Raw genomic sequence first — 20592 nt, 5'->3', positions numbered from 1 at the left:
GATGAATTGTAATGTAAACTTGCAAATACACATGTAAACTCTTCACCTATGATAGAGAATGCCCTTATGTACAGTGTGGAAGCATATCAAGCTGAGAGAAGCTTGATTTGGATGGTTTTGCAATGTCTTCATTCTGTAAAGTTAGATGTGCTCAACTGCATTACATATGCTCACAAATGCAATTTTACAACATTTCATGTTTTTTCAGATCAAAACTGACTTGGTTTGAAGAGTTTGATGAATTGTAATGTAAACTTGCAAATACACATGTAAACTCTTCACCTATGATAGAGAATGCCCTTATGTACAGTGTGGAAGCATATCAAGCTGAGAGAAGCTTGATTTGGATGGTTTTGCAATATCTTCATTCTGAAAAGATAGATGTGCTCAACTGCATTACATATGCTTACAATTGCAATTTTACAACATTTCATGTTGTTTCAGGTCAGAACTGACTTGGTTTCAAGAGTTTCCAGAATTGTAATGTAAACTTGCAAATACACATGTAAACTCTTCACCTATGATAGAGAATGCCCTTATGTACAGTGTGGAAGCATATCAAGCTGAGAGAAGCTTGATTTGGATGGTTTTGCAATATCTTCATTCTGTGAAGTTAGATGTGCTCAACTGCATTACATATGCTCACAAATGCAATTTTACAACATTTCATGTTGTTTCAGGTCAGAACTGACTTGGTTTCAAGAGTTTCCAGAATTGTAATGTAAACTTGCAAATACACATGTAAACTCTTCACCTATGATAGAGAATGCCCTTATGTACAGTGTGGAAGCATATCAAGCTGAGAGAAGCTTGATTTGGATGGTTTTGCAATATCTTCATTCTGTAAAGTTAGATGTGCTCAACTGCATTACATATGCTCACAAATGCAATTGTACAACATTTCATGTTGTTTCAGGTCCAAACTGACTTGGTTTCAAGAGTTTGATGAATTGTAATGTAAACTTGCAAATACACATGTAAACTCTTCACCTATGATAGAGAATGCCCTTATGTACAGTGTGGAAGCATATCAAGCTGAGAGAAGCATGATTTGGATGGTTTTGCAATATCTTCAATCTGTAGAGTTAGATGTCCTCAACTGCATTACATATGCTCAAACATGCAATTGTACAACATTTCATGTTGTTTCAGGTCAGAACTGACTTGGTTTCAAGAGTTTGATGAAATGTAATGTAAACTTGCAAATACACATGTAAACTCTTCACCTATGATAGAGAATGCCCTTATGTACAGTGTGGAAGCATATCAAGCTGAGAGAAGCTTGATTTGGATGGTTTTGCAATATCTTCATTCTGTGAAGTTAGATGTGCTCAACTGCATTACATATGCTCACAAATGCAATTTTACAACATTTCATGTTGTTTCAGGTCAGAACTGACTTGGTTTCAAGAGTTTCCAGAATTGTAATGTAAACTTGCAAATACACATGTAAACTCTTCACCTATGATAGAGAATGCCCTTATGTACAGTGTGGAAGCATATCAAGCTGAGAGAAGCTTGATTTGGATGGTTTTGCAATATCTTCATTCTGTAAAGTTAGATGTGCTCAACTGCATTACATATGCTCACAAATGCAATTGTACAACATTTCATGTTGTTTCAGGTCCAAACTGACTTGGTTTCAAGAGTTTGATGAATTGTAATGTAAACTTGCAAATACACATGTAAACTCTTCACCTATGATAGAGAATGCCCTTATGTACAGTGTGGAAGCATATCAAGCTGAGAGAAGCATGATTTGGATGGTTTTGCAATATCTTCAATCTGTAGAGTTAGATGTCCTCAACTGCATTACATATGCTCAAACATGCAATTGTACAACATTTCATGTTGTTTCAGGTCAGAACTGACTTGGTTTCAAGAGTTTGATGAAATGTAATGTAAACTTGCAAATACACATGTAAACTCTTCACCTATGATAGAGAATGCCCTTATGTACAGTGTGGAAGAATATCAAGCAGAGAGAAGCTTGATTTGGATGGTTTTGCAATATCTTCATTCTGTAAAGTTGGATGTGCTCAACTGCATTACATATGCTTACAATTGCAATTTTACAACATTTCATGTTGTTTCAGGTCAGAACTGACTTGGTTTCAAGATTTTGATGAATTGTAATGTAAACTTGCAAATACACATGTAAACGCTTCAGCTATGATAGAGAATGCCCTTATGTACAGTGTGGAAGCATATCAAGCTGAGAGAAGCTTGATTTGGATGGTTTTGCAATATCTTCATTCTGCAAAGATAGATGTGCTCAACTGCATTACATATGCTCACAAATGCAATTTTACAACATTTCATGTTGTTTCAGGTCAAAACTGACTTGGTTTCAAGAGTTTGATGAATTGTAATGTAAACTTGCAAATACACATGTAAACTCTTCACCTATGATAGAGAATGCCCTTATGTACAGTGTGGAAGCATATCAAGCTGAGAGAAGCTTGATTTGGATGGTTTTGCAATATCTTCATTCTGTAAAGTTAGATGTGCTCAACTGCATTACATATGCTCACAAATGCAATTGTACAACATTTAATGTTGTTTCAGGTCAAAACTGACTTGGTTTCAAGAGTTTGATTAATTGTTATGTAAACTTGCAAATACACATGTAAACTCTTCACCTATGATAGAGAATGCCCTTATGTACAGTGTGGAAGCATATCAAGCTGAGAGAAGCTTGATTTGGATGGTTTTGCAATATCTTCATTCTGCAAAGATAAATGTGCTCAACTGAATTACATATGCTTACAATTGCAATTTTACAACATTTCATGTTGTTTCAGGTCAGAACTGACTTGGTTTCAAGAGTTTGATGAATTGTAATGTAAACTTGCAAATACACATGTAAACTCTTCACCTATGATAGAGAATGCCCTTATGTACAGTGTGGAAGCATATCAAGCAGAGAGAAGCTTGATTTGGATGGTTTTGCAATATCTTCATTCTGTAAAGTTAGATGTGCTCAACTGCATTACATATGCTCACAAATGCAATTTTACAACATTTCATGTTGTTTCAGGTCAAAACTGACTTGGTTTCAAGAGTTTGATGAATTGTAATGTAAACTTGCAAATACACATGTAAACTCTTCACCTATGATAGAGAATGCCCTTATGTACAGTGTGGAAGCATATCAAGCTGAGAGAAGCTTGATTTGGATGGTTTTGCAATATCTTCATTCTGCAAAATAGATGTGCTCAACTGCATTACATATGCTTACAATTGCAATTTTACAACATTTCATGTTGTTTCAGGTCAGAACTGACTTGGTTTCAAGAGTTTGATGAATTGTAATGTAAACTTGCAAATACACATGTAAACTCTTCACCTATGATAGAGAATGCCCTTATGTACAGTGTGGAAGCATATCAAGCAGAGAGAAGCTTGATTTGGATGGTTTTGCATATCTTCATTCTGTAAAGTTGGATGTGCTCAACTGCATTACATATGCTTACAATTGCAATTTTACAACATTTCATGTTGTTTCAGGTCAGAACTGACTTGGTTTCAAGAGTTTGATGAATTGTAATGTAAACTTGCAAATACACATGTAAACTCTTCACCTATGATAGAGAATGCCCTTATGTACAGTGTGGAAGCATATCAAGCTGAGAGAAGCTTGATTTGGATGGTTTTGCAATATCTTCATTCTGCAAAGATAAATGTGCTCAACTGCATTACATATGCTCACAAATGCAATTTTACAACATTTCATGTTGTTTCAGGTCAAAACTGACTTGGTTTGAAGAGTTTGATGAATTGTAATGTAAACTTGCAAATACACATGTAAACTCTTCACCTATGATAGAGAATGCCCTTATGTACAGTGTGGAAGCATATCAAGCTGAGAGAAGCTTGATTTGGATGGTTTTGCAATATCTTCATTCTGCAAAGATAGATGTGCTCAACTGCATTACATATGCTCACAAATGCAATTGTACAACATTTCATGTTGTTTCAGGTCCAAACTGACTTGGTTTCAAGAGTTTGATGAATTGTAATGTAAACTTGCAAATACACATGTAAACTCTTCACCTATGATAGAGAATGCCCTTATGTACAGTGTGGAAGCATATCAAGCAGAGAGAAGCTTGATTTGGATGGTTTTGCATATCTTCATTCTGTAAAGTTGGATGTGCTCAACTGCATTACATATGCTTACAATTGCAATTTTACAACATTTCATGTTGTTTCAGGTCAGAACTGACTTGGTTTCAAGAGTTTGATGAATTGTAATGTAAACTTGCAAATACACATGTAAACTCTTCACCTATGATAGAGAATGCCCTTATGTACAGTGTGGAAGCATATCAAGCTGAGAGAAGCTTGATTTGGATGGTTTTGCAATATCTTCATTCTGCAAAGATAAATGTGCTCAACTGCATTACATATGCTCACAAATGCAATTTTACAACATTTCATGTTGTTTCAGGTCAAAACTGACTTGGTTTCAAGAGTTTGATGAATTGTAATGTAAACTTGCAAATACACATGTAAACTCTTCACCTATGATAGAGAATGCCCTTATGTACAGTGTGGAAGCATATCAAGCTGAGAGAAGCTTGATTTGGATGGTTTTGCAATGTCTTCATTCTGTAAAGTTAGATGTGCTCAACTGCATTACATATGCTCACAAATGCAATTTTACAACATTTCATGTTGTTTCAGGTCAAAACTGACTTGGTTTGAAGAGTTTGATGAATTGTAATGTAAACTTGCAAATACACATGTAAACTCTTCACCTATGATAGAGAATGCCCTTATGTACAGTGTGGAAGCATATCAAGCTGAGAGAAGCTTGATTTGGATGGTTTTGCAATGTCTTCATTCTGTAAAGTTAGATGTGCTCAACTGCATTACATATGCTCACAAATGCAATTTTACAACATTTCATGTTTTTTCAGGTCAAAACTGACTTGGTTTCAAGAGTTTGATGAATTGTAATGTAAACTTGCAAATACACATGTAAACTCTTCACCTATGATAGAGAATGCCCTTATGTACAGTGTGGAAGCATATCAAGCTGAGAGAAGCTTGATTTGGATGGTTTTGCAATATCTTCATTCTGCAAAGATAAATGTGCTCAACTGAATTACATATGCTTACAATTGCAATTTTACAACATTTCATGTTGTTTCAGGTCAGAACTGACTTGGTTTCAAGAGTTTGATGAATTGTAATGTAAACTTGCAAATACACATGTAAACTCTTCACCTATGATAGAGAATGCCCTTATGTACAGTGTGGAAGCATATCAAGCAGAGAGAAGCTTGATTTGGATGGTTTTGCAATATCTTCATTCTGTAAAGTTAGATGTGCTCAACTGCATTACATATGCTCACAAATGCAATTTTACAACATTTCATGTTGTTTCAGGTCAGAACTGACTTGGTTTCAAGAGTTTGATGAATTGTAATGTAAACTTGCAAATACACATGTAAACTCTTCACCTATGATAGAGAATGCCCTTATGTACAGTGTGGAAGCATATCAAGCAGAGAGAAGCTTGATTTGGATGGTTTTGCATATCTTCATTCTGTAAAGTTGGATGTGCTCAACTGCATTACATATGCTTACAATTGCAATTTTACAACATTTCATGTTGTTTCAGGTCAGAACTGACTTGGTTTCAAGAGTTTGATGAATTGTAATGTAAACTTGCAAATACACATGTAAACTCTTCACCTATGATAGAGAATGCCCTTATGTACAGTGTGGAAGCATATCAAGCTGAGAGAAGCTTGATTTGGATGGTTTTGCAATATCTTCATTCTGCAAAGATAAATGTGCTCAACTGCATTACATATGCTCACAAATGCAATTTTACAACATTTCATGTTGTTTCAGGTCAAAACTGACTTGGTTTCAAGAGTTTGATGAATTGTAATGTAAACTTGCAAATACACATGTAAACTCTTCACCTATGATAGAGAATGCCCTTATGTACAGTGTGGAAGCATATCAAGCTGAGAGAAGCTTGATTTGGATGGTTTTGCAATGTCTTCATTCTGTAAAGTTAGATGTGCTCAACTGCATTACATATGCTCACAAATGCAATTTTACAACATTTCATGTTGTTTCAGGTCAAAACTGACTTGGTTTGAAGAGTTTGATGAATTGTAATGTAAACTTGCAAATACACATGTAAACTCTTCACCTATGATAGAGAATGCCCTTATGTACAGTGTGGAAGCATATCAAGCTGAGAGAAGCTTGATTTGGATGGTTTTGCAATATCTTCATTCTGCAAAGATAGATGTGCTCAACTGCATTACATATGCTCTCAAATGCAATTGTACAACATTTCATGTTGTTTCAGGTCCAAACTGACTTGGTTTCAAGAGTTTGATGAATTGTAATGTAAACTTGCAAATACACATGTAAACTCTTCACCTATGATAGAGAATGCCCTTATGTACAGTGTGGAAGCATATCAAGCAGAGAGAAGCTTGATTTGGATGGTTTTGCATATCTTCATTCTGTAAAGTTGGATGTGCTCAACTGCATTACATATGCTTACAATTGCAATTTTACAACATTTCATGTTGTTTCAGGTCAGAACTGACTTGGTTTCAAGAGTTTGATGAATTGTAATGTAAACTTGCAAATACACATGTAAACTCTTCACCTATGATAGAGAATGCCCTTATGTACAGTGTGGAAGCATATCAAGCTGAGAGAAGCTTGATTTGGATGGTTTTGCAATATCTTCATTCTGCAAAGATAAATGTGCTCAACTGCATTACATATGCTCACAAATGCAATTTTACAACATTTCATGTTGTTTCAGGTCAAAACTGACTTGGTTTCAAGAGTTTGATGAATTGTAATGTAAACTTGCAAATACACATGTAAACTCTTCACCTATGATAGAGAATGCCCTTATGTACAGTGTGGAAGCATATCAAGCTGAGAGAAGCTTGATTTGGATGGTTTTGCAATGTCTTCATTCTGTAAAGTTAGATGTGCTCAACTGCATTACATATGCTCACAAATGCAATTTTACAACATTTCATGTTGTTTCAGGTCAAAACTGACTTGGTTTGAAGAGTTTGATGAATTGTAATGTAAACTTGCAAATACACATGTAAACTCTTCACCTATGATAGAGAATGCCCTTATGTACAGTGTGGAAGCATATCAAGCTGAGAGAAGCTTGATTTGGATGGTTTTGCAATGTCTTCATTCTGTAAAGTTAGATGTGCTCAACTGCATTACATATGCTCACAAATGCAATTTTACAACATTTCATGTTTTTTCAGGTCAAAACTGACTTGGTTTGAAGAGTTTGATGAATTGTAATGTAAACTTGCAAATACACATGTAAACTCTTCACCTATGATAGAGAATGCCCTTATGTACAGTGTGGAAGCATATCAAGCTGAGAGAAGCTTGATTTGGATGGTTTTGCAATATCTTCATTCTGCAAAGATAGATGTGCTCAACTGCATTACATATGCTTACAATTGCAATTTTACAACATTTCATGTTGTTTCAGGTCAGAACTGACTTGGTTTCAAGAGTTTCCAGAATTGTAATGTAAACTTGCAAATACACATGTAAACTCTTCACCTATGATAGAGAATGCCCTTATGTACAGTGTGGAAGCATATCAAGCTGAGAGAAGCTTGATTTGGATGGTTTTGCAATATCTTCATTCTGTGAAGTTAGATGTGCTCAACTGCATTACATATGCTCACAAATGCAATTTTACAACATTTCATGTTGTTTCAGGTCAGAACTGACTTGGTTTCAAGAGTTTCCAGAATTGTAATGTAAACTTGCAAATACACATGTAAACTCTTCACCTATGATAGAGAATGCCCTTATGTACAGTGTGGAAGCATATCAAGCTGAGAGAAGCTTGATTTGGATGGTTTTGCAATATCTTCATTCTGTAAAGTTAGATGTGCTCAACTGCATTACATATGCTCACAAATGCAATTGTACAACATTTCATGTTGTTTCAGGTCCAAACTGACTTGGTTTCAAGAGTTTGATGAATTGTAATGTAAACTTGCAAATACACATGTAAACTCTTCACCTATGATAGAGAATGCCCTTATGTACAGTGTGGAAGCATATCAAGCTGAGAGAAGCATGATTTGGATGGTTTTGCAATATCTTCAATCTGTAAAGTTAGATGTCCTCAACTGCATTACATATGCTCACACATGCAATTGTACAACATTTCATGTTGTTTCAGGTCAGAACTGACTTGGTTTCAAGAGTTTGATGAAATGTAATGTAAACTTGCAAATACACATGTAAACTCTTCACCTATGATAGAGAATGCCCTTATGTACAGTGTGGAAGAATATCAAGCAGAGAGAAGCTTGATTTGGATGGTTTTGCAATATCTTCATTCTGTAAAGTTGGATGTGCTCAACTGCATTACATATGCTTACAATTGCAATTTTACAACATTTCATGTTGTTTCAGGTCAGAACTGACTTGGTTTCAAGATTTTGATGAATTGTAATGTAAACTTGCAAATACACATGTAAACGCTTCAGCTATGATAGAGAATGCCCTTATGTACAGTGTGGAAGCATATCAAGCTGAGAGAAGCTTGATTTGGATGGTTTTGCAATATCTTCATTCTGTAAAGTTAGATGTGCTCAACTGCATTACATATGCTCACAAATGCAATTTTACAACATTTCATGTTGTTTCAGGTCAAAACTGACTTGGTTTCAAGAGTTTGATTAATTGTTATGTCAACTTGCAAATACACATGTAAACTCTTCACCTATGATAGAGAATGCCCTTATGTACAGTGTGGAAGCATATCAAGCAGAGAGAAGCTTGATTTGGATGGTTTTGCAATATCTTCATTCTGTAAAGTTGGATGTGTTCAACTGCATTACATATGCTCACAAATGCAATTTTACAACATTTCATGTTGTTTCAGGTCAGAACTGACTTGGTTTCAAGAGTTTCCAGAATTGTAATGTAAACTTGGAAATACACATGTAAACTCTTCACCTATGATAGAGAATGCCCTTATGTACAGTGTGGAAGCATATCAAGCTGAGAGAAGCTTGATTTGGATGGTTTTGCAATATCTTCATTCTGCAAAGATAGATGTGCTCAACTGCATTATAAATGCTCACAAATGCAATTGTACAACATTTCATGTTGTTTCAGGTCAAAACTGACTTGGTTTCAAGAGTTTGATGAATTGTAATGTAAACTTGCAAATACACATGTAAACTCTTCACCTATGATAGAGAATGCCCTTATGTACAGTGTGGAAGCATATCAAGCTGAGAGAAGCTTGATTTGGATGGTTTTGCAATATCTTCATTCTGCAAAGATAGATGTGCTCAACTGCATTACATATGCTCACAAATGCAATTGTACAACATTTCATGTTGTTTCAGGTCCAAACTGACTTGGTTTCAAGAGTTTGATGAATTGTAATGTAAACTTGCAAATACACATGTAAACTCTTCACCTATGATAGAGAATGCCCTTATGTACAGTGTGGAAGCATATCAAGCAGAGAGAAGCTTGATTTGGATGGTTTTGCATATCTTCATTCTGTAAAGTTGGATGTGCTCAACTGCATTACATATGCTTACAATTGCAATTTTACAACATTTCATGTTGTTTCAGGTCAGAACTGACTTGGTTTCAAGAGTTTGATGAATTGTAATGTAAACTTGCAAATACACATGTAAACTCTTCACCTATGATAGAGAATGCCCTTATGTACAGTGTGGAAGCATATCAAGCTGAGAGAAGCTTGATTTGGATGGTTTTGCAATATCTTCATTCTGCAAAGATAAATGTGCTCAACTGCATTACATATGCTCACAAATGCAATTTTACAACATTTCATGTTGTTTCAGGTCAAAACTGACTTGGTTTGAAGAGTTTGATGAATTGTAATGTAAACTTGCAAATACACATGTAAACTCTTCACCTATGATAGAGAATGCCCTTATGTACAGTGTGGAAGCATATCAAGCTGAGAGAAGCTTGATTTGGATGGTTTTGCAATATCTTCATTCTGCAAAGATAGATGTGCTCAACTGCATTACATATGCTCACAAATGCAATTGTACAACATTTCATGTTGTTTCAGGTCCAAACTGACTTGGTTTCAAGAGTTTGATGAATTGTAATGTAAACTTGCAAATACACATGTAAACTCTTCACCTATGATAGAGAATGCCCTTATGTACAGTGTGGAAGCATATCAAGCAGAGAGAAGCTTGATTTGGATGGTTTTGCATATCTTCATTCTGTAAAGTTGGATGTGCTCAACTGCATTACATATGCTTACAATTGCAATTTTACAACATTTCATGTTGTTTCAGGTCAGAACTGACTTGGTTTCAAGAGTTTGATGAATTGTAATGTAAACTTGCAAATACACATGTAAACTCTTCACCTATGATAGAGAATGCCCTTATGTACAGTGTGGAAGCATATCAAGCTGAGAGAAGCTTGATTTGGATGGTTTTGCAATATCTTCATTCTGCAAAGATAAATGTGCTCAACTGCATTACATATGCTCACAAATGCAATTTTACAACATTTCATGTTGTTTCAGGTCAAAACTGACTTGGTTTCAAGAGTTTGATGAATTGTAATGTAAACTTGCAAATACACATGTAAACTCTTCACCTATGATAGAGAATGCCCTTATGTACAGTGTGGAAGCATATCAAGCTGAGAGAAGCTTGATTTGGATGGTTTTGCAATGTCTTCATTCTGTAAAGTTAGATGTGCTCAACTGCATTACATATGCTCACAAATGCAATTTTACAACATTTCATGTTGTTTCAGGTCAAAACTGACTTGGTTTGAAGAGTTTGATGAATTGTAATGTAAACTTGCAAATACACATGTAAACTCTTCACCTATGATAGAGAATGCCCTTATGTACAGTGTGGAAGCATATCAAGCTGAGAGAAGCTTGATTTGGATGGTTTTGCAATGTCTTCATTCTGTAAAGTTAGATGTGCTCAACTGCATTACATATGCTCACAAATGCAATTTTACAACATTTCATGTTTTTTCAGGTCAAAACTGACTTGGTTTCAAGAGTTTGATGAATTGTAATGTAAACTTGCAAATACACATGTAAACTCTTCACCTATGATAGAGAATGCCCTTATGTACAGTGTGGAAGCATATCAAGCTGAGAGAAGCTTGATTTGGATGGTTTTGCAATATCTTCATTCTGCAAAGATAAATGTGCTCAACTGAATTACATATGCTTACAATTGCAATTTTACAACATTTCATGTTGTTTCAGGTCAGAACTGACTTGGTTTCAAGAGTTTGATGAATTGTAATGTAAACTTGCAAATACACATGTAAACTCTTCACCTATGATAGAGAATGCCCTTATGTACAGTGTGGAAGCATATCAAGCAGAGAGAAGCTTGATTTGGATGGTTTTGCAATATCTTCATTCTGTAAAGTTAGATGTGCTCAACTGCATTACATATGCTCACAAATGCAATTTTACAACATTTCATGTTGTTTCAGGTCAGAACTGACTTGGTTTCAAGAGTTTGATGAATTGTAATGTAAACTTGCAAATACACATGTAAACTCTTCACCTATGATAGAGAATGCCCTTATGTACAGTGTGGAAGCATATCAAGCAGAGAGAAGCTTGATTTGGATGGTTTTGCATATCTTCATTCTGTAAAGTTGGATGTGCTCAACTGCATTACATATGCTTACAATTGCAATTTTACAACATTTCATGTTGTTTCAGGTCAGAACTGACTTGGTTTCAAGAGTTTGATGAATTGTAATGTAAACTTGCAAATACACATGTAAACTCTTCACCTATGATAGAGAATGCCCTTATGTACAGTGTGGAAGCATATCAAGCTGAGAGAAGCTTGATTTGGATGGTTTTGCAATATCTTCATTCTGCAAAGATAAATGTGCTCAACTGCATTACATATGCTCACAAATGCAATTTTACAACATTTCATGTTGTTTCAGGTCAAAACTGACTTGGTTTCAAGAGTTTGATGAATTGTAATGTAAACTTGCAAATACACATGTAAACTCTTCACCTATGATAGAGAATGCCCTTATGTACAGTGTGGAAGCATATCAAGCTGAGAGAAGCTTGATTTGGATGGTTTTGCAATGTCTTCATTCTGTAAAGTTAGATGTGCTCAACTGCATTACATATGCTCACAAATGCAATTTTACAACATTTCATGTTGTTTCAGGTCAAAACTGACTTGGTTTCAAGAGTTTGATGAATTGTAATGTAAACTTGCAAATACACATGTAAACTCTTCACCTATGATAGAGAATGCCCTTATGTACAGTGTGGAAGCATATCAAGCTGAGAGAAGCTTGATTTGGATGGTTTTGCAATATCTTCATTCTGCAAAGATAGATGTGCTCAACTGCATTACATATGCTCACAAATGCAATTGTACAACATTTCATGTTGTTTCAGGTCCAAACTGACTTGGTTTCAAGAGTTTGATGAATTGTAATGTAAACTTGCAAATACACATGTAAACTCTTCACCTATGATAGAGAATGCCCTTATGTACAGTGTGGAAGCATATCAAGCAGAGAGAAGCTTGATTTGGATGGTTTTGCATATCTTCATTCTGTAAAGTTGGATGTGCTCAACTGCATTACATATGCTTACAATTGCAATTTTACAACATTTCATGTTGTTTCAGGTCAGAACTGACTTGGTTTCAAGAGTTTGATGAATTGTAATGTAAACTTGCAAATACACATGTAAACTCTTCACCTATGATAGAGAATGCCCTTATGTACAGTGTGGAAGCATATCAAGCTGAGAGAAGCTTGATTTGGATGGTTTTGCAATATCTTCATTCTGCAAAGATAAATGTGCTCAACTGCATTACATATGCTCACAAATGCAATTTTACAACATTTCATGTTGTTTCAGGTCAAAACTGACTTGGTTTCAAGAGTTTGATGAATTGTAATGTAAACTTGCAAATACACATGTAAACTCTTCACCTATGATAGAGAATGCCCTTATGTACAGTGTGGAAGCATATCAAGCTGAGAGAAGCTTGATTTGGATGGTTTTGCAATGTCTTCATTCTGTAAAGTTAGATGTGCTCAACTGCATTACATATGCTCACAAATGCAATTTTACAACATTTCATGTTGTTTCAGGTCAAAACTGACTTGGTTTGAAGAGTTTGATGAATTGTAATGTAAACTTGCAAATACACATGTAAACTCTTCACCTATGATAGAGAATGCCCTTATGTACAGTGTGGAAGCATATCAAGCTGAGAGAAGCTTGATTTGGATGGTTTTGCAATGTCTTCATTCTGTAAAGTTAGATGTGCTCAACTGCATTACATATGCTCACAAATGCAATTTTACAACATTTCATGTTTTTTCAGGTCAAAACTGACTTGGTTTGAAGAGTTTGATGAATTGTAATGTAAACTTGCAAATACACATGTAAACTCTTCACCTATGATAGAGAATGCCCTTATGTACAGTGTGGAAGCATATCAAGCTGAGAGAAGCTTGATTTGGATGGTTTTGCAATATCTTCATTCTGCAAAGATAGATGTGCTCAACTGCATTACATATGCTTACAATTGCAATTTTACAACATTTCATGTTGTTTCAGGTCAGAACTGACTTGGTTTCAAGAGTTTCCAGAATTGTAATGTAAACTTGCAAATACACATGTAAACTCTTCACCTATGATAGAGAATGCCCTTATGTACAGTGTGGAAGCATATCAAGCTGAGAGAAGCTTGATTTGGATGGTTTTGCAATATCTTCATTCTGTGAAGTTAGATGTGCTCAACTGCATTACATATGCTCACAAATGCAATTTTACAACATTTCATGTTGTTTCAGGTCAGAACTGACTTGGTTTCAAGAGTTTCCAGAATTGTAATGTAAACTTGCAAATACACATGTAAACTCTTCACCTATGATAGAGAATGCCCTTATGTACAGTGTGGAAGCATATCAAGCTGAGAGAAGCTTGATTTGGATGGTTTTGCAATATCTTCATTCTGTAAAGTTAGATGTGCTCAACTGCATTACATATGCTCACAAATGCAATTGTACAACATTTCATGTTGTTTCAGGTCCAAACTGACTTGGTTTCAAGAGTTTGATGAATTGTAATGTAAACTTGCAAATACACATGTAAACTCTTCACCTATGATAGAGAATGCCCTTATGTACAGTGTGGAAGCATATCAAGCTGAGAGAAGCATGATTTGGATGGTTTTGCAATATCTTCAATCTGTAAAGTTAGATGTCCTCAACTGCATTACATATGCTCACACATGCAATTGTACAACATTTCATGTTGTTTCAGGTCAGAACTGACTTGGTTTCAAGAGTTTGATGAAATGTAATGTAAACTTGCAAATACACATGTAAACTCTTCACCTATGATAGAGAATGCCCTTATGTACAGTGTGGAAGAATATCAAGCAGAGAGAAGCTTGATTTGGATGGTTTTGCAATATCTTCATTCTGTAAAGTTGGATGTGCTCAACTGCATTACATATGCTTACAATTGCAATTTTACAACATTTCATGTTGTTTCAGGTCAGAACTGACTTGGTTTCAAGATTTTGATGAATTGTAATGTAAACTTGCAAATACACATGTAAACGCTTCAGCTATGATAGAGAATGCCCTTATGTACAGTGTGGAAGCATATCAAGCTGAGAGAAGCTTGATTTGGATGGTTTTGCAATATCTTCATTCTGTAAAGTTAGATGTGCTCAACTGCATTACATATGCTCACAAATGCAATTTTACAACATTTCATGTTGTTTCAGGTCAAAACTGACTTGGTTTCAAGAGTTTGATTAATTGTTATGTCAACTTGCAAATACACATGTAAACTCTTCACCTATGATAGAGAATGCCCTTATGTACAGTGTGGAAGCATATCAAGCAGAGAGAAGCTTGATTTGGATGGTTTTGCAATATCTTCATTCTGTAAAGTTGGATGTGTTCAACTGCATTACATATGCTCACAAATGCAATTTTACAACATTTCATGTTGTTTCAGGTCAGAACTGACTTGGTTTCAAGAGTTTCCAGAATTGTAATGTAAACTTGGAAATACACATGTAAACTCTTCACCTATGATAGAGAATGCCCTTATGTACAGTGTGGAAGCATATCAAGCTGAGAGAAGCTTGATTTGGATGGTTTTGCAATATCTTCATTCTGCAAAGATAGATGTGCTCAACTGCATTATAAATGCTCACAAATGCAATTGTACAACATTTCATGTTGTTTCAGGTCAAAACTGACTTGGTTTCAAGAGTTTGATGAATTGTAATGTAAACTTGCAAATACACATGTAAACTCTTCACCTATGATAGAGAATGCCCTTATGTACAGTGTGGAAGCATATCAAGCTGAGAGAAGCTTGATTTGGATGGTTTTGCAATATCTTCATTCTGCAAAGATAGATGTGCTCAACTGCATTACATATGCTCACAAATGCAATTGTACAACATTTCATGTTGTTTCAGGTCCAAACTGACTTGGTTTCAAGAGTTTGATGAATTGTAATGTAAACTTGCAAATACACATGTAAACTCTTCACCTATGATAGAGAATGCCCTTATGTACAGTGTGGAAGCATATCAAGCAGAGAGAAGCTTGATTTGGATGGTTTTGCATATCTTCATTCTGTAAAGTTGGATGTGCTCAACTGCATTACATATGCTTACAATTGCAATTTTACAACATTTCATGTTGTTTCAGGTCAGAACTGACTTGGTTTCAAGAGTTTGATGAATTGTAATGTAAACTTGCAAATACACATGTAAACTCTTCACCTATGATAGAGAATGCCCTTATGTACAGTGTGGAAGCATATCAAGCTGAGAGAAGCTTGATTTGGATGGTTTTGCAATATCTTCATTCTGCAAAGATAAATGTGCTCAACAGCATTACATATGCTCACAAATGCAATTTTACAACATTTCATGTTGTTTCAGGTCAAAACTGACTTGGTTTCAAGAGTTTGATGAATTGTAATGTAAACTTGCAAATACACATGTAAACTCTTCACCTATGATAGAGAATGCCCTTATGTACAGTGTGGAAGCATATCAAGCAGAGAGAAGCTTGATTTGGATGGTTTTGCATATCTTCATTCTGTAAAGTTGGATGTGCTCAACTGCATTACATATGCTTACAATTGCAATTTTACAACATTTCATGTTGTTTCAGGTCAGAACTGACTTGGTTTCAAGAGTTTGATGAATTGTAATGTAAACTTGCAAATACACATGTAAACTCTTCACCTATGATAGAGAATGCCCTTATGTACAGTGTGGAAGCATATCAAGCTGAGAGAAGCTTGATTTGGATGGTTTTGCAATATCTTCATTCTGCAAAGATAAATGTGCTCAACTGCATTACATATGCTCACAAATGCAATTTTACAACATTTCATGTTGTTTCAGGTCAAAACTGACTTGGTTTCAAGAGTTTGATGAATTGTAATGTAAACTTGCAAATACACATGTAAACTCTTCACCTATGATAGAGAATGCCCTTATGTACAGTGTGGAAGCATATCAAGCTGAGAGAAGCTTGATTTGGATGGTTTTGCAATGTCTTCATTCTGTAAAGTTAGATGTGCTCAACTGCATTACATATGCTCACAAATGCAATTTTACAACATTTCATGTTGTTTCAGGTCAAAACTGACTTGGTTTGAAGAGTTTGATGAATTGTAATGTAAACTTGCAAATACACATGTAAACTCTTCACCTATGATAGAGAATGCCCTTATGTACAGTGTGGAAGCATATCAAGCTGAGAGAAGCTTGATTTGGATGGTTTTGCAATGTCTTCATTCTGTAAAGTTAGATGTGCTCAACTGCATTACATATGCTCACAAATGCAATTTTACAACATTTCATGTTTTTTCAGGTCAAAACTGACTTGGTTTGAAGAGTTTGATGAATTGTAATGTAAACTTGCAAATACACATGTAAACTCTTCACCTATGATAGAGAATGCCCTTATGTACAGTGTGGAAGCATATCAAGCTGAGAGAAGCTTGATTTGGATGGTTTTGCAATATCTTCATTCTGCAAAGATAGATGTGCTCAACTGCATTACATATGCTTACAATTGCAATTTTACAACATTTCATGTTGTTTCAGGTCAGAACTGACTTGGTTTCAAGAGTTTCCAGAATTGTAATGTAAACTTGCAAATACACATGTAAACTCTTCACCTATGATAGAGAATGCCCTTATGTACAGTGTGGAAGCATATCAAGCTGAGAGAAGCTTGATTTGGATGGTTTTGCAATATCTTCATTCTGTGAAGTTAGATGTGCTCAACTGCATTACATATGCTCACAAATGCAATTTTACAACATTTCATGTTGTTTCAGGTCAGAACTGACTTGGTTTCAAGAGTTTCCAGAATTGTAATGTAAACTTGCAAATACACATGTAAACTCTTCACCTATGATAGAGAATGCCCTTATGTACAGTGTGGAAGCATATCAAGCTGAGAGAAGCTTGATTTGGATGGTTTTGCAATATCTTCATTCTGTAAAGTTAGATGTGCTCAACTGCATTACATATGCTCACAAATGCAATTGTACAACATTTCATGTTGTTTCAGGTCCAAACTGACTTGGTTTCAAGAGTTTGATGAATTGTAATGTAAACTTGCAAATACACATGTAAACTCTTCACCTATGATAGAGAATGCCCTTATGTACAGTGTGGAAGCATATCAAGCTGAGAGAAGCATGATTTGGATGGTTTTGCAATATCTTCAATCTGTAAAGTTAGATGTCCTCAACTGCATTACATATGCTCAAACATGCAATTGTACAACATTTCATGTTGTTTCAGGTCAGAACTGACTTGGTTTCAAGAGTTTGATGAAATGTAATGTAAACTTGCAAATACACATGTAAACGCTTCAGCTATGATAGAGAATGCCCTTATGTACAGTGTGGAAGCATATCAAGCTGAGAGAAGCTTGATTTGGATGGTTTTGCAATATCTTCATTCTGCAAAGATAGATGTGCTCAACTGCATTACATATGCTCACAAATGCAATTTTACAACATTTAATGTTGTTTCAGGTCAAAACTGACTTGGTTTCAAGAGTTTGATTAATTGTTATGTAAACTTGCAAATACACATGTAAACTCTTCACCTATGATAGAGAATGCCCTTATGTACAGTGTGGAAGCATATCAAGCTGAGAGAAGCTTGATTTGGATGGTTTTGCAATATCTTCATTCTGCAAAGATAAATGTGCTCAACTGAATTACATATGCTTACAATTGCAATTTTACAACATTTCATGTTGTTTCAGGTCAGAACTGACTTGGTTTCAAGAGTTTGATGAATTGTAATGTAAACTTGCAAATACACATGTAAACTCTTCACCTATGATAGAGAATGCCCTTATGTACAGTGTGGAAGCATATCAAGCAGAGAGAAGCTTGATTTGGATGGTTTTGCAATATCTTCATTCTGTAAAGTTAGATGTGCTCAACTGCATTACATATGCTCACAAATGCAATTTTACAACATTTCATGTTGTTTCAGGTCAGAACTGACTTGGTTTCAAGAGTTTGATGAATTGTAATGTAAACTTGCAAATACACATGTAAACTCTTCACCTATGATAGAGAATGCCCTTATGTACAGTGTGGAAGCATATCAAGCAGAGAGAAGCTTGATTTGGATGGTTTTGCATATCTTCATTCTGTAAAGTTGGATGTGCTCAACTGCATTACATATGCTTACAATTGCAATTTTACAACATTTCATGTTGTTTCAGGTCAGAACTGACTTGGTTTCAAGAGTTTGATGAATTGTAATGTAAACTTGCAAATACACATGTAAACTCTTCACCTATGATAGAGAATGCCCTTATGTACAGTGTGGAAGCATATCAAGCTGAGAGAAGCTTGATTTGGATGGTTTTGCAATATCTTCATTCTGCAAAGATAAATGTGCTCAACTGCATTACATATGCTCACAAATGCAATTTTACAACATTTCATGTTGTTTCAGGTCAAAACTGACTTGGTTTCAAGAGTTTGATGAATTGTAATGTAAACTTGCAAATACACATGTAAACTCTTCACCTATGATAGAGAATGCCCTTATGTACAGTGTGGAAGCATATCAAGCTGAGAGAAGCTTGATTTGGATGGTTTTGCAATGTCTTCATTCTGTAAAGTTAGATGTGCTCAACTGCATTACATATGCTCACAAATGCAATTTTACAACATTTCATGTTGTTTCAGGTCAAAACTGACTTGGTTTCAAGAGTTTGATGAATTGTAATGTAAACTTGCAAATACACATGTAAACTCTTCACCTATGATAGAGAATGCCCTTATGTACAGTGTGGAAGCATATCAAGCTGAGAGAAGCTTGATTTGGATGGTTTTGCAATATCTTCATTCTGCAAAGATAGATGTGCTCAACTGCATTACATATGCTCACAAATGCAATTGTACAACATTTCATGTTGTTTCAGGTCCAAACTGACTTGGTTTCAAGAGTTTGATGAATTGTAATGTAAACTTGCAAATACACATGTAAACTCTTCACCTATGATAGAGAATGCCCTTATGTACAGTGTGGAAGCATATCAAGCAGAGAGAAGCTTGATTTGGATGGTTTTGCATATCTTCATTCTGTAAAGTTGGATGTGCTCAACTGCATTACATATGCTTACAATTGCAATTTTACAACATTTCATGTTGTTTCAGGTCAGAACTGACTTGGTTTCAAGAGTTTGATGAATTGTAATGTAAACTTGCAAATACACATGTAAACTCTTCACCTATGATAGAGAATGCCCTTATGTACAGTGTGGAAGCATATCAAGCTGAGAGAAGCTTGATTTGGATGGTTTTGCAATATCTTCATTCTGCAAAGATAAATGTGCTCAACTGCATTACATATGCTCACAAATGCAATTTTACAACATTTCATGTTGTTTCAGGTCAAAACTGACTTGGTTTCAAGAGTTTGATGAATTGTAATGTAAACTTGCAAATACACATGTAAACTCTTCACCTATGATAGAGAATGCCCTTATGTACAGTGTGGAAGCATATCAAGCTGAGAGAAGCTTGATTTGGATGGTTTTGCAATGTCTTCATTCTGTAAAGTTAGATGTGCTCAACTGCATTACATATGCTCACAAATGCAATTTTACAACATTTCATGTTGTTTCAGGTCAAAACTGACTTGGTTTGAAGAGTTTGATGAATTGTAATGTAAACTTGCAAATACACATGTAAACTCTTCACCTATGATAGAGAATGCCCTTATGTACAGTGTGGAAGCATATCAAGCTGAGAGAAGCTTGATTTGGATGGTTTTGCAATGTCTTCATTCTGTAAAGTTAGATGTGCTCAACTGCATTACATATGCTCACAAATGCAATTTTACAACATTTCATGTTTTTTCAGGTCAAAACTGACTTGGTTTGAAGAGTTTGATGAATTGTAATGTAAACTTGCAAATACACATGTAAACTCTTCACCTATGATAGAGAATGCCCTTATGTACA

The sequence above is a fragment of the Amia ocellicauda genome, chromosome 8 (assembly GCF_036373705.1).
Source record: "Amia ocellicauda isolate fAmiCal2 chromosome 8, fAmiCal2.hap1, whole genome shotgun sequence".
Taxonomy (NCBI): Eukaryota; Metazoa; Chordata; class Actinopteri; order Amiiformes; family Amiidae; genus Amia; species Amia ocellicauda.
Note: the sequence above shows the minus strand (reverse complement) of the source record.